Genomic DNA, 13,521 nt, shown 5'->3' on the forward strand with positions numbered 1-13,521 from the left:
CAGACAGATAAAAAAGACAAGCACATGGGTAGCTTGAGGAAGTTGGAGCAGACAGTTTTATTCGCACGGCATTTTACTGCGACACACCAATAGTTGGCTACACACAAATCACTACTTTCCTGAGAGTAAGAAAAACAAAACAGGGACAATAATTAATATTGGCAGAGTTTTATTATATTATATTATTCCTGGTGAACAGTGAACGCTGGAAGCTTAAGTGTTAAAACATTAAGCTTTTAAGAGATAAGCTGTTCCAACAGCTGAGATTTATTAATCCGACTTTGTCCAACGGTGAGACTGAAAAGCCTCCTTGTGTAAGTGGGCACACAATTACAGCTAAAATGATAACGCTAATGAACAGACATTCTTCACAACACCCATTTTGACTTGTCCTGGTAGGAAAAGCACAGGTGTTACTAATAACACAATGGGGGCTCTGTCCCATTCAAGTGTTACAGTGAACCAGCATGCTCAATACAAGGGCTGCAAGATCGGGTGAAAAAGTCTATTGGGACTATTGTAGACAATATTGTGATTTGTAATTTCATGTGCTCTTCATGTAGACTGTTGTGCAGACTTAACTGTTATAAATAGAGTGTGAGGCAAGAGGTTAACATCTGGTCAAAAGTGCACTACACTAGATGTGTCACTTAAAAGTTGCTAAGTCAAGTGACACAGAAGCTAAATTGGAAACACTGAAATGTCAGAAAGTCATGTAACCACATTCTGTTTATAAAAAAAAAAAAAAAAAAACTGGTCACCTCTTGATGACATCTTCACACAACTGCACAGAACAAAAGAGGTGTCACATTCACACGTACATATTTATTTGGTTGAATTGCACCTTTTTGTGGTTATGTAATGGCACAGGCTGATGTTGCAATTGCAACTGCGATTTGATTAATTGTGCAGCACTACTTTACACTATGACCCTGAACCTGAAGCGGATAAACAGAATTCAGCTTTAATTTGAATGAATACTGCACTTTTATTGTGAGACGTCCATTATTGAAAGCAATTATGACCCCTGGTTCACCAACACAGGTGGAACATTTTGTGGTTCTAGCTTTGTGCTTTGGACTGTGGCTCTGTAATAACAAACAATGATGGGCTTTACTTCACAGATGTGTGTTTCAAAGACTAAACAATTTTTAGTCTTCGTGCCAGTTTACACATTTGATTCATGATTTAAATTTATCTCACTTTATTTGGCATGTGTAGAATCTGATTAACTGAGTAAGACTCATCATGTGCCACCTGATAGAGTCATTCACATGTTGGCCATTTATATAAACTCACAACAAAGTAATTACAACAAGCTGCAGTTTAAGACTGCTTTAGAGTAGGATGCTGAAAGGCAGACTGGAGGGAGAACACCCCCATAAACAACAAATGAAGGAGGCTGCAGTAAAAGCCTGGAAAAGCATGTCCAAAAACGCAACCAATAATTTGATTATGTCAGTCTTGATGTAGGTACTGCAAACAAGGAATTTGTGACAAAATATTATGTTTAATTTACTTTGAAAAGGATTTAAACAATCTATTTCAATGCTGATATCCATATTTTCTACTGAAAAAAATACAAATAATTAATAAGCCCTGCCATTCTGATACTTTATTAAGGCACTGTATCTAACTCTTAATTCTAGTGTTTCAATTCACTTACAGTGTATAGACATTAATCATATTCTCAGCAATCCCCTCATAGACACTTAACAAAAATGAACTGGCGGTTTCTACCCTGTCTTCACTTATTTCTCTAGTCTAAATCAGCAGAACTTCTTACAGTTGCATGTGCAAGAGCTCCTCTTTTGTTATAGGGATTCTGAGCACTTCAGACATCGTTCTTAAAAAAACTGCGCAACCAAGGGTTTATGAAATTACGAGACCTCCACCGAGTGGGCCACTGTGTCTGGCTGATGCGTTTTTAATCCATTTTGGACAACAACAGAGGTCTTGTTTTTATTATCTGTATATGGATTGTTGACAATGTGATCAGATCTAGTCATCATAACTGAAAGCTGTTTAAAAATATACTTGTTTGATGACTGCTTACTCTTTCACTTTTACTTACACACACACACACACACACACACACACACACACACACACACACACACACACACACACACACACACACACACACACACACACACACACACACACACACACACACACACACACACACACACACACACACACACACACACACACTTAGCTGAGCATCTGACGCTGTACATCCAGTGACAAGTCTGTTGTGTTTTCTGTTCCAGCCCAGATGGAAGCCCAGGCTGAGTCAGCGGTGGCTGGTGGTCCACAGAAAAGTGGATGAGTTGCTGATAACAGGAGGAGGGATGAGCTATAAGAGCCAAGAGCTCTGGAACTGAGGGACTTCTCTGCCAGTTTGTTCTGTCTGAATGAAATGATGAGTTTGCTCAGCTTCTCCTGAAAGGATGCACACACATAAACTAACAAATAAAGAAAAACAAGACACCTGAGGGCTTGAATAGTTTAGTCCGGTTCTAGATTTGGAGATAATATTTGGTCAGGGCACACCTCTAAACATTTGCCAAAGCAGTTCTGCTTAACAATAATACTTTAACCAACTGCACTGTGGTCACTTTCTGTTTTATTTTTGTGTAACAGTGACGTTGTCATTCTTCACACTGTTGGCTGAATATAGGAGGAAAAACACTTGAGCAAACATTTGACACACTCAGACTAATGTGTGATTAAATGTGCCTGAGACTTGCAATGATGCAGGCTAACCTCTGTTGGCATCAACATTAAAAAAATGATATAAGAAGGCTTCGCAGTGCTTGTTCAGCTAAACCCTTAGAAGGATATTAGACTTGGCACCTAGTAGACGGAAATCCTTTGGGATTTTCATTTAGTGTCACAAAGCAACTTGTGATTCATAGCTGGACTCTAGCAAACAAAAACTGCTTCAGCAATCAGTTTTGCTTGAAGTTTGAGAACAGTCACATTGCAAATATCACATTACTTCTATCCAGCATAGTAAGAGTTTAGGACAGCGCATTTCAGCAGCTGAAATACAGACGCTATATGGCTAAAGTTAGCATTTTCCATAGATTAAAAGGTAGCTTTCCAACCATGTCTCAGGTTAAAAACATATGCTATTTCTTTTAAAATTCTGTTTAAAATGTATAGCACGTTTTTGTATAATTATGGTTTAGATCTGACATCAGAACATACAGTACATGCTCTCACTATAACAGTGTTAGTTATAGTGAGAGTGTAGGTGTAATAATGCTACACATCTTCTTCATACTTTCTATGGTTTGTATTTACACACCATTTTCGTATTAAATGTTCTTCAAACACTTTGGCAACAACAGCAGCAAGTACAAAATACCCCACACTGCGACACAAAGGCTTTCCCTCGTGCTTGCCTCAGGCAACCTGTAATGCAGCAACAGGTTAAAAAAACCACAATGTGAAAATATGCCACCGTTCAAGAGGGTGTGAGATGTCATATCCTGTTTTTCAGTTACAGACGCAAATCCAGAGTACAAAACTATGATACTTTAAACCACGATCTAACAGCTAGTGCTCTGTCAGGACGAAGGTCGAACAGAGTTTCAACCACACACAAACACAAGCGCGTGCGCACCCACACACACAAACACACACTGTATTCATACTGTGCCAAGAAACATTTGTAAAGTCTAGCATGCCTTTTGCTCTTTTTAGTGTTTTCCTATTCACTGCACCAGCATGGTATCTAGGGTCCTCAAATGAGTTACAAAGGCCACACAAAATCCAACAAGAACAGATTAGTCAGTTTACATTAGCTGCACACTTGTAGTAAAAGATAAAGTGATCAAGTGGAAATGGTATTTATTGCCAAAACTGAGCCTGCAAAGACACAGCGCCCAAAACCGGCATGCTCCAAAGCAACACATTGACTAGTCACTACAGCAACATTCATCCACATAAAAACATGGCAGGTTGGTCATGCTAAATAGAGGTCTGCAAAATGAGCAGTGCCTTTTGCTAGCCAGTCACATGAATGCAAAATCTAATACTTCTATGGCATCACAGAACAAGGCTTGTTATCATATGCGATTCTTTTCATAACTTACGCCTTAAAGCTATGACTCGGCATCTTCCTTTAGGGGCTATATAAAGCCCTGCATGCCCTAACTTGTCCCCACTGTGTAAAAGTGAATACTGACACACACCTACGCTATGCCATGCAAAGAACATGCAAAGCATTTCAACTTCTTCCAACAGAGATCAGGTTCGTCCACTGCAGCTATTGTGCAGTCACAGAATTCAACCAGCATTCCAGAAATGCTGCAATTACAGCCTGGCATACCGACTGAAGCAAAGCAAAGCAAAGCAAAGCAAAACACACACACACACACACACACACACACACACACACACACACACACACACACACACAGACACACACACACACACACACACACACACACACACACACACACACACACACACACACACACACACTGCTGTTGAGGAGTGCAGCTGTTGCTGTATGTTCTCTCCAACAAAAGAGCGCCATTTCAGAGCCCTGAGAGCCACAATTAAGTACATTCCTCCCACAAATTACACTAATATATATATATATATATATATATATATATATATATATATATATATATATATTAGTATTTGAGTCGCAGCCTTTACAATGGCTAGTTAAGCCAATTGTGCAAATACATGTTGCTGTGTTTCAGACTACAATCTAGACTTAAAAGTTGACAAAGCCTAATTTTAATCAACATCTACTATATAAGGATAAATCCACATTATCATGGGCAATTGTGTAGTGCTGTTGTTCAGTGTAATGAAGTCTGTAGTTACTCCAATATCCGCCCCATGGGCAAAAATAGTCACTGATTGGCAGCTCACAAGAGAAAGAAACAGGTGCTGTCCTTTGGCATTTACAACAGATTGGACCAAGACATGTTTTACTGAGGTGATCATCAGGCTCTTTCTACCAGATAAACAGGTTGAGGCTGATTGGAAATTACTCGATATGTTCCAGTCACCTGCCTGTACTGTAGATGTACAGTACACTGCTGTCAGTTCGTGGTGGTTTACAGTTATGCAGAGCAGTGATTGAGGAAGAAAACTATTCTTAAAGTGTTATACTTTCTAACAAACAGGGGTCGCACTCACTTACTTATTAAAGTGAGTAAGAAGCACAACAAAGCAGTCACAAATTGTCAACATGAAAAACTAGTGAAATGTGGCTGGACTTTGGCTACTCTTAGCTTGCAAAGAGTAGTTTGCTAGTCCGCCTGTTAGCTTTCAATGCTGCCAAGCAAACCCTGAAAAGGGTAGTAAATCAACTTTAAAAAGTCTAGGGGCCACATAGAGCAAAAGTACTGATAAGCCTTCTCACACTTGCACGACGATAAAACGCCACCGCACAGTTAACAGGAGCGCTCAGAGGAGGCTAACTAGCTAGCAGGTTAGCGCTTCCTCCCCGGCATCTCTTCCCATGAGAACTCGTGTGACAGTCACTGATTTAACGGGGATACACTATTTGGCACGACACCAGGTGAACTACATACGACGTAGCGGCCACTAAACGCGAATAAAAGTTGGTTTAACCCACAAACCTACCGGTATGTCTTTCGGGATGGGACTTTTTCAGGAGGTAAGAGCCGTCTTGAGAGTCTTGGTCGGTGCAGTACTTTCGGCAGCTCCGTCTGTCCCCGGCAGGAACACAGAACACACCACAACACTCACAGCCCGCGCCCCTCCCTCTGCCACCGCACAACGGCGAAACAAGTCGAGCGTCAAGGCCCACCTACTCGTAGTTTTAATTGGTCGAAACGAAGGACGAGACGACATTAACCAATTAACAGCGTTTGTTATTTTACTTGACCAATAGCAATGCAGCAAATGATTTCCTCCCGGCAGGACGGTATAAAAATGTTCTGTCTCCAAGTCCAGTCTGAAAATGAAATTCATGATGGAATCACAATGAGGGAATGAAGTTTAATCTTTCTTTAGGGGAATATATATAATTTAATACATTTTGTTTTGCTTTAGAAAATAGAAGTTTACTTATGGATTCATTCATTCATTAAGCTTTGTCCTATCCATACCTGTGTTTCATTCATAAATGGTCAATAAAACTATTAAGTTGCAGCCTTAACTAAGTAGGAGTCAGCACCAATATTGATGGATGATGTCAAAGGTATGTTCAAACATGACATCCCAGGGAAGCTATTCCTGTCACTGTGTGTGTTGCCATACCAGGTTTCCATGATGCATGCTGTGAGTGTGTGACTGTCTGTAAGTTGGATGCTCTTTGTTGCCAGCAGTGTGGCTGGAGGTATCTAAAGGGTAAATACTGTACACCTCCCCAGAAAGAATAGCAGCGAGTTAGGTTAGATGATGGGGAGGTCAGACTGCACCGACATATCTACTGCCACAACCACTGATTGTCATGGAGTTAAGTTTCCTTTACAGTAACTATACACACACCCACACACATCAAGCAACAACTCGGCATTTGTTTGTTACTCTGTCCAGCAATCATACTAGAGGTTGTAATTATCCTCTGATGTGTTGCAGTATATTATGTGAGTTATGTCATTATAAAACATGAGGCAATGCTCAAAATTGGTCAAAGTGAACAATGACGTTATCACTGATTCTATCGGCATGTGAAATTCCCAAGAAAGAAAGATAACCAAGAAGGTCCACAACACAAATGGCAACATTTTTGTACTGAACTTACATTTACTACACTGAATACGTCAGTTCAATTACATCGTCTGTACCTTTGAAAAAGGAGGTGGTGATTAAGGAGGTAGATACCACCCTTCCTGCTGAAGTGTTTCTATGCAGCACATTAAACTACCGCAGCAGGGCTGACTGCTGATCTTCCTGAAAATGTTTCCTTTTAGAAATGATTAGTTTAACACAAAATAAATATAAAATAGTGCACAGACAGCATCATAAAGTTGCTTTATGCTGTCCAAAAGTGACCCCTGGTGGTGTCTGTTTGCATAAGAATCCTCATAATGAACAGGGTATTTACAAGAAAGATGTGAAGAAATCAAGTCATGTCACCATTCACATTGGATACTTTCACTTGGAAAAAGGGGAGTTCCAAAATAAGATTCATTAAAAATAAATCAATTTCCTCTCACTGCAATTTGTTATTGTTCAGTACTGTCACATGGACCCATACAAGATAATATTATTCGCTACTATACTTAAAAGTGTGTCACAGACTCTCTAACTACAGGATTTTTAACTGTAACATCAAAAGTGTAACCATAATCTCCCGATGGCATCAAAATAAGGACAGTAGTAAATGGATCTCTTTGTAGAAGACCGTTGACAGTTTTGCATGTCTAAACCTGACTCTGATTAAAGATAGTATATTTAAGTTCAGATATGCGTCACTGTGATAACTTGGTATCAAGTTTGACTTGCAAAAACGGTTCTCTCCATGCAGACACCTCCTCTCCTGAGCAGAATTAACATAAAAACCATCTTCAGCCTCTGGGAGGCAGTAGTACACCACACTGCTGACTCAGCCTCATTCAGCGGCTTGTGCTTGAATTCAATGCATGGCTGTGATGTAGCTAATCTAATGCAAAGCAGCTATATAGAATATGATCCAGAGTTGTGCACTCATTAAAATAGATTACTGTTGGTTCTGTCTACAAATGTTGCCTTAAAATGCATTATCATCCATGTGCTGCAGTCTATGCTTGATGATTTATGAAGCCAACACAGCAAATGTGGAGGTGGAGCTTTCTAGAAGGCGCCTACTGTGTTATAGGATTACAAGTGCTTTACGCCTTATGATATTAGATCTAGACTAATGTGAAAATGCTGAATCCATCTCTCACACAAGCTACAGATGGCCGACGTCTTTTAACTGGAATGTTTCAGACGTATGGTAAATGTTACTCTGAACAGTGTGTTCTCTTCATTTATATGAAAGGACTAAGACGACATAAAAGCCCATTATCCCCTGATGGTGAGAAGTGAGGGAGTGTATAACTAAGTGGGTTACATTGATTTTTCTGTAGCATGCCTTAAGGCATAATAGAGAAAAATGTAAAATCTTTCACAATGGTTTTTAATGTGTGTGACTTTAATATATCCAGCATATTGCTGGGAAAATCCAAATTTTATTGCAGGCAGTGGTGGCCAGTAGTGGCCCAGAGCAAGGACACCCAAATCTTCTTTACCGCCTGCTAATCTACTCCCAGGACGGGGAGTGAGCTCAGTATGGTGATTTAATGCAATTGGCTGTTGTTCCTGAGAGGTGAGTTGAAATGCGTTCTCACGGCGACAAATCACACATATACCGCCATTCGCATTCAGACCGGGGATGGAAACAAACACAGAGAACAGAGGCCATGTTTGTGCTCTCTTCTCTGTTTGCCCTTGGCATTGGACAGAGCAGAACAACAGTTTCCACTCTTTCATGTCCCAGCGTCCATACTTGGCAGCGTGCCGGGGCAGCCTTGCTGACGGCTACATGGGATTGTTTGGATTACTCCGGCTGTTTTGCAATACACAACAAACAGTATATTAAAAAGAGACAAATACTTTTCATGCTAACATCAAGCTTCAAATAGTGTGTCCACGTCTGTTAATTGCTATCATTCTTAGTCATTTCCCTTTTTTATTTGTTTTCCGATTCTTTCAAGTGCTCTGATTTAAAACAGAGGCAGGGGGAAATGTTAAGCGACATGTCAACATTTCCATTTTTGTGGGTCAGAATCTGAATTTGGCGCAGAATGGATGTGAGTATGAGCGTGGATTGTACACGTCGCCACTAACGTTTGATGAAATGCTTCCTCGCTGCTTGCTGCAGCAGGTGCACTGACGTGTCATTCCTCACCACTGTAGGGATCTGCGTGGCGGGCCGCAGGTTGAGGCAGTATAAATGAAGCCTTGTCTGCTCCGTGCTGCTGTTTTTGCTGTTTCATATTTGATTACATCAGCTTAAACAACAAGTGAAACCCCACTGAACGTCAGCCCCGAGGATGCTCCCGGCCTTGCCAGAGGGTCCCCTTACTTGGTCCAGGTAGATCATGGCTGTCACTTTGAGACTTTGAGTCCACCCAGTCTGACCTAGTTTGTGGACCGTCATCTGCCAGAATGTTTAAAACACAGCAGTAAATGACTTCCCCGTATAGCGGCAGGCTCGCAGCTGGTCGAGGGATCTTGAAATTAAGTGCTGCTTCAGCTTCAACTGCCCTAAAAGCAGCGTCTAAGTGCTCAGTCGCTCTGCAACACCCGTGTGCCTCGTAATGTTGTCACACTAATTGGCTTCTGTACTGTAAACGTGCTGTGCAGTCACACACACACACACACACACACACACACACACACACATTTTGACAGCAAACAGCCTTCCTCAGATCTGCCAGGCTCTCTAGACTTTTGGAGAGCTTGTTGAGTCTTTCTGGGTATTTTGATCACATTAACTTGGTCATAACCCCTGCCTTGTATTTCTGTCCATCTTTCTTTGCAGCATGCTGATTTCTTATCAAAGCTGCAGCCTCCAGAGCTGATATTGCTTGGTGTTTGGCGTCTCTTCCCCTCTTCTCTCTGCTCTACATTTTGCACGCTGATAACTGCACCTCAGTAGACCTGGACGGCTCTCTGTAAAGGATTCCATCTTTATTGATTGCAACGGTGTCTCCTTTTGTGCCTCGATCGATGGTCAGAGCTCCACAGTGGCCGCACTGATGCAGAGACATACATTGGCAAGAAAGGGTATGTGAACCTTTTGGAATTTCATGGTTTTCTGCATTAATTTGTCATTAATTGCGATCTTCATCTAAGTCAAGAGGATTAACAAATATAATGTAACTAAAAGAATACTGGGAACTGAACACTTGGGAATTCATCTTCCCCTCAATCACTGCAAGCTGGCCAGGCCCTGATGACAATTCCCGACCGTAGATCCACTGAACGCTCCTTTTGACAAGGCATGGCTCACATAAGCGTATTCTTCTTGTGCAGAGCAAACTCAAAACGTTTAAGTGGTTTTTGTCAGTCAAAAGTAGCTCTCGTCCACACCTCCGAACTAAAAGACTCCAGGTATGCTAATATCTGACTCCAATTGCACATACTTATTCCACTAGCACTAAAATTAGGAGCATCCTGTCCCAAAGTGATGCTGAAAAACTACTCCATGCATTTGTTACTTCCAGACTGGACTATTGTAATTCCTTATTAATGGGACGTTCCAACAACTCATTAAAGAGCCTCCAGTTAATCCAAAATGCTGCAGCCAGAGTTCTGACTGGAATTAGCAAGAGAGATTATATTTCTCCAACGTTAGCTTCTCTCCATTGGCTCCCTGTAAAATCCAGAATTGAATTTAAAATTCTTCTCCTCACTTATAAATCACTTAATAATCAGACTCCATCTTATCTTAAAGAACTCATAGTTCCATATCTTCCAAGCAGAACTCTCCGTTCTCAGACTGCAGGTTTACTTGTGGTTCCTAGAGTTTCCAAATGTAGAATTCGAGGCAGAGCCTTTAGCTACCAAGCCCCTCTCCTGTGGAACCAGCTCCCAGTTCAGGTTCTGGCGGCAGACACCCTCTCTACATTTAAGACTAGACTTAAAACTTCCCTTTTTTATAAAGCTTATAGTTAGAGATGTATCAGGTGACTCTGAACCATCTCTTAGTTATGCTGATATAGGTTAGTTCTGCTGGGGGACCTCTACTGATACACTGAGCTCCTCTCCTCTCTCCTTTCTCCTGTATCAATGCAAATGCCACCATTGCATGTCATTAACTTATTACATTACATCTCCAGAATCCAGTTCATCTGCCCAATGTTCTTGATGCTTGTTGTTGTCTTTATTGGCAGCTGTTCTTTTCTCTCTCCTCTTTCCACTCACCCCAACCGGTCGAGGCAGATGGCCGCCCACTATGAGCCTGGTTCTGCTGGAGGTTTCTTCCTCTAAAGGGAGTTTTTCCTCTCCACTGTTGCCTAAAGCTTGCTCAAATGGGATTATTGGGTTTTCTCTATAATTTTTTGTATAAATATTTTCTGTAAGGTCTTAAACCTTACACTGCAAAGTGCCTTGAGATAACTTTTGTTGTAAATTGGCGCTATACAAATAAAATTGAATTGAATTGAATTGAATGATGTTTTTATGGTTGTTCTCAATAAAGATGTGAATTTCTTTTGTGTTATTATTTTAGGCACTTTATTTTTGTTAATACTCTTGACTTAGATGAAGATCAGATACGATTTTATGACAGTAGAAGTAATAGAGAAAACCATGAAATTCCAAAAGGTTCACATACCTTTTCTTGCCAATGTATCAGAAAACAGAATAGTAGCAGCATAAGCTAAGGGCTTAAAGAGTGCTTGAGGGAGTGCAGACAGAAACGAGAACATTTTACAGAAATCATTCATGGGAAAGACAGAGTAAACCTCTAAATACACAGCATTCTCAAGCCATTGTACATCTTCTATTTGGGCTTTGTCATTAGTATGAGAAATGAAGCCCAGATTATGTTTTAGTTGGAACCAAATATGTGCAAATAATTATCTAATGACAAACTGCAACAATGATTTTTATATCGAGTTACAAAAGGTTATGAAAAATTAAACGATCAGCTCAACTTGAAAACTTCTCATAAGTCCTGGGTATAAACTCCATTTGTAAAATGCTGATGGTTGTCATTACCAGAGGGGTATTGTGGCCTATTTTCCCATTTTTCAGTTGAGACTGGGTACATCAAATCAGCATCAATGTACTCACAGAACTAATGAAATAAGCCGGTCCAAGATTCTCAGAACTGCAGTGGAAAACATGTCTCTTTAGAAACTAATAGAGAACTTATTGCTTATTGTCTCGTCCATCCAATAGATATAAGGCAGCATTAGCATTAAACTGAAGCTTCTTTTTCTCAACATTTACTCTGCTTGTTTTTCTGTTTTAGTCTCTGTCAACATCTGATATCAAATATCTGGATATCTAGTAGCTAATGTCACCTGTCAGCTGCAATGGATTTATCAAGACGTTTCTGCTAAAGACACCATCAAAAATGATGAAATGAACTAGAAGACATGCACAGTGGCGCATTTAGTTGCTAAAAATATCAGAACCAGATATTTACCTAGACGTTACATACTGACCAAAACTGAATAAAAGGAATACTGCTCTTTGGCAGAATTATGACTGCATCTGTTAGTGTTGTGTTTCCAGCTTATTTAGCTGTACAGTTAGAATGGGTTTTGATTATAACTAAGTTGGATGTGTTAGTCAATGACTAGAATGAGGCAGTATCAAACAAAAATGTTTTTTATTTGCAAAATGTTGAGAACTATTTCAGAACTTGCATCAGAAATTGAATCAGCATCGGAAACAGTCCAACCTCTCTATAAAAACACAGTGTTGTCGTGGGCAGTGGTGTTGGTATTTCCCCACCCCTGAGTGGCTGTTTGACACCATGTTCTTATGCAATCGGCTGAGGCATAAGAGCGTGACCATCAAAGAGGCGCGAGGTACTGCTGGGTGCCATCAAGAGTGACCGACCGAGTGCTGCCCATCAATGCTCCAGCATGAGAGGGAGAAAGAGACGGAGAGGGAGGGGTCAGTAGATATGGTAAACAGCTCAGAGAGACTCCTTTCAATTCCACGTGAGAGGAAAGGATGGATGAAGAGAGGAAAGACTAAAAAGGAAAAAAAAAATCTCAGGAGGAGGAGACGAGGAAAGAAAAGAAAAAGATTATAAAGGTTTATGAGGGATAGGGGTATGAGGATCAAATAAAAGAATAAAAGACAGGGAGGGAAAAATGAACTCAGTGGATGAGTGGAAATAGGGAAACAGAGCCTGTGAGGGATGCTGCTGTCTCTACAGCTCAGTGCTGATGTTTGGCAGGAGGAAAAAGAGGATCCAAAAGTCAGAACTAGCACACTGCAGCACTCACTCCTGCCTTCATACTCACTCTGTCCACAGTGCGTTTTGAGTTATGCCTTAATTAGAAGCCCATAATGATGATAAAAATCCAGGTCGTTAGCTTCATAATGGGGAATTTATCTTCTTACTTCATATGCGGTGCTGTGTACAAGGCAAATGAGATGGTGCACCGATTCACCTTCTTCTGCCATTGTCCTCAATTGAATGAACAATATAGGATTTTTATTACATCTTATTGAACACACGGTTTTTAAAGCTGTCATGGTAGAATGGTCAAAAGAGGCATGTATTGCATATTCAGGCCCTAGTAACCTGATGTTACTGCAAACTACTTCTGGTAACTCAGCATAAATCAGTTCAACATTACATAGTATCAATAACGTCTGGAAACAATAGATCCTACATTTCCCATAATGCAGCTCAGTTAGACCCATTAAGTTGACCTTTAGCTTACATTTCGACTGCCTTTATATGTTTTTCCCATTTCGACAGTTCAACTGCTTTCAGTGTGTACACTTTCACTGGCACTTAAAACCCTTTAATTTCCCAAGAAAAAGAAAATCTAACTGTTTATACTACAGCCGACA

At 40.5% G+C, this 13,521-nt stretch overlaps 1 protein-coding gene across 1 annotated transcript in view; it reads right to left on the reverse strand.

The window, feature by feature from the left end:
• The window catches only part of fam49a (family with sequence similarity 49 member A), a 29,779-nt gene extending 24,027 nt beyond the window's left edge, over positions 1-5,752 (reverse strand). The window contains exon 1 of the mRNA XM_026341039.1: positions 5,623-5,752. The gene's annotated coding sequence lies outside the window, so the exon portion shown is untranslated. The remainder of the gene's footprint in view (positions 1-5,622) is intronic.
• Between the last annotated feature and the right edge of the window lie 7,769 nt (positions 5,753-13,521).

This window comes from Anabas testudineus, chromosome 24 (assembly GCF_900324465.2).
Source record: "Anabas testudineus chromosome 24, fAnaTes1.2, whole genome shotgun sequence".
NCBI classification, from domain to species: Eukaryota; Metazoa; Chordata; class Actinopteri; order Anabantiformes; family Anabantidae; genus Anabas; species Anabas testudineus.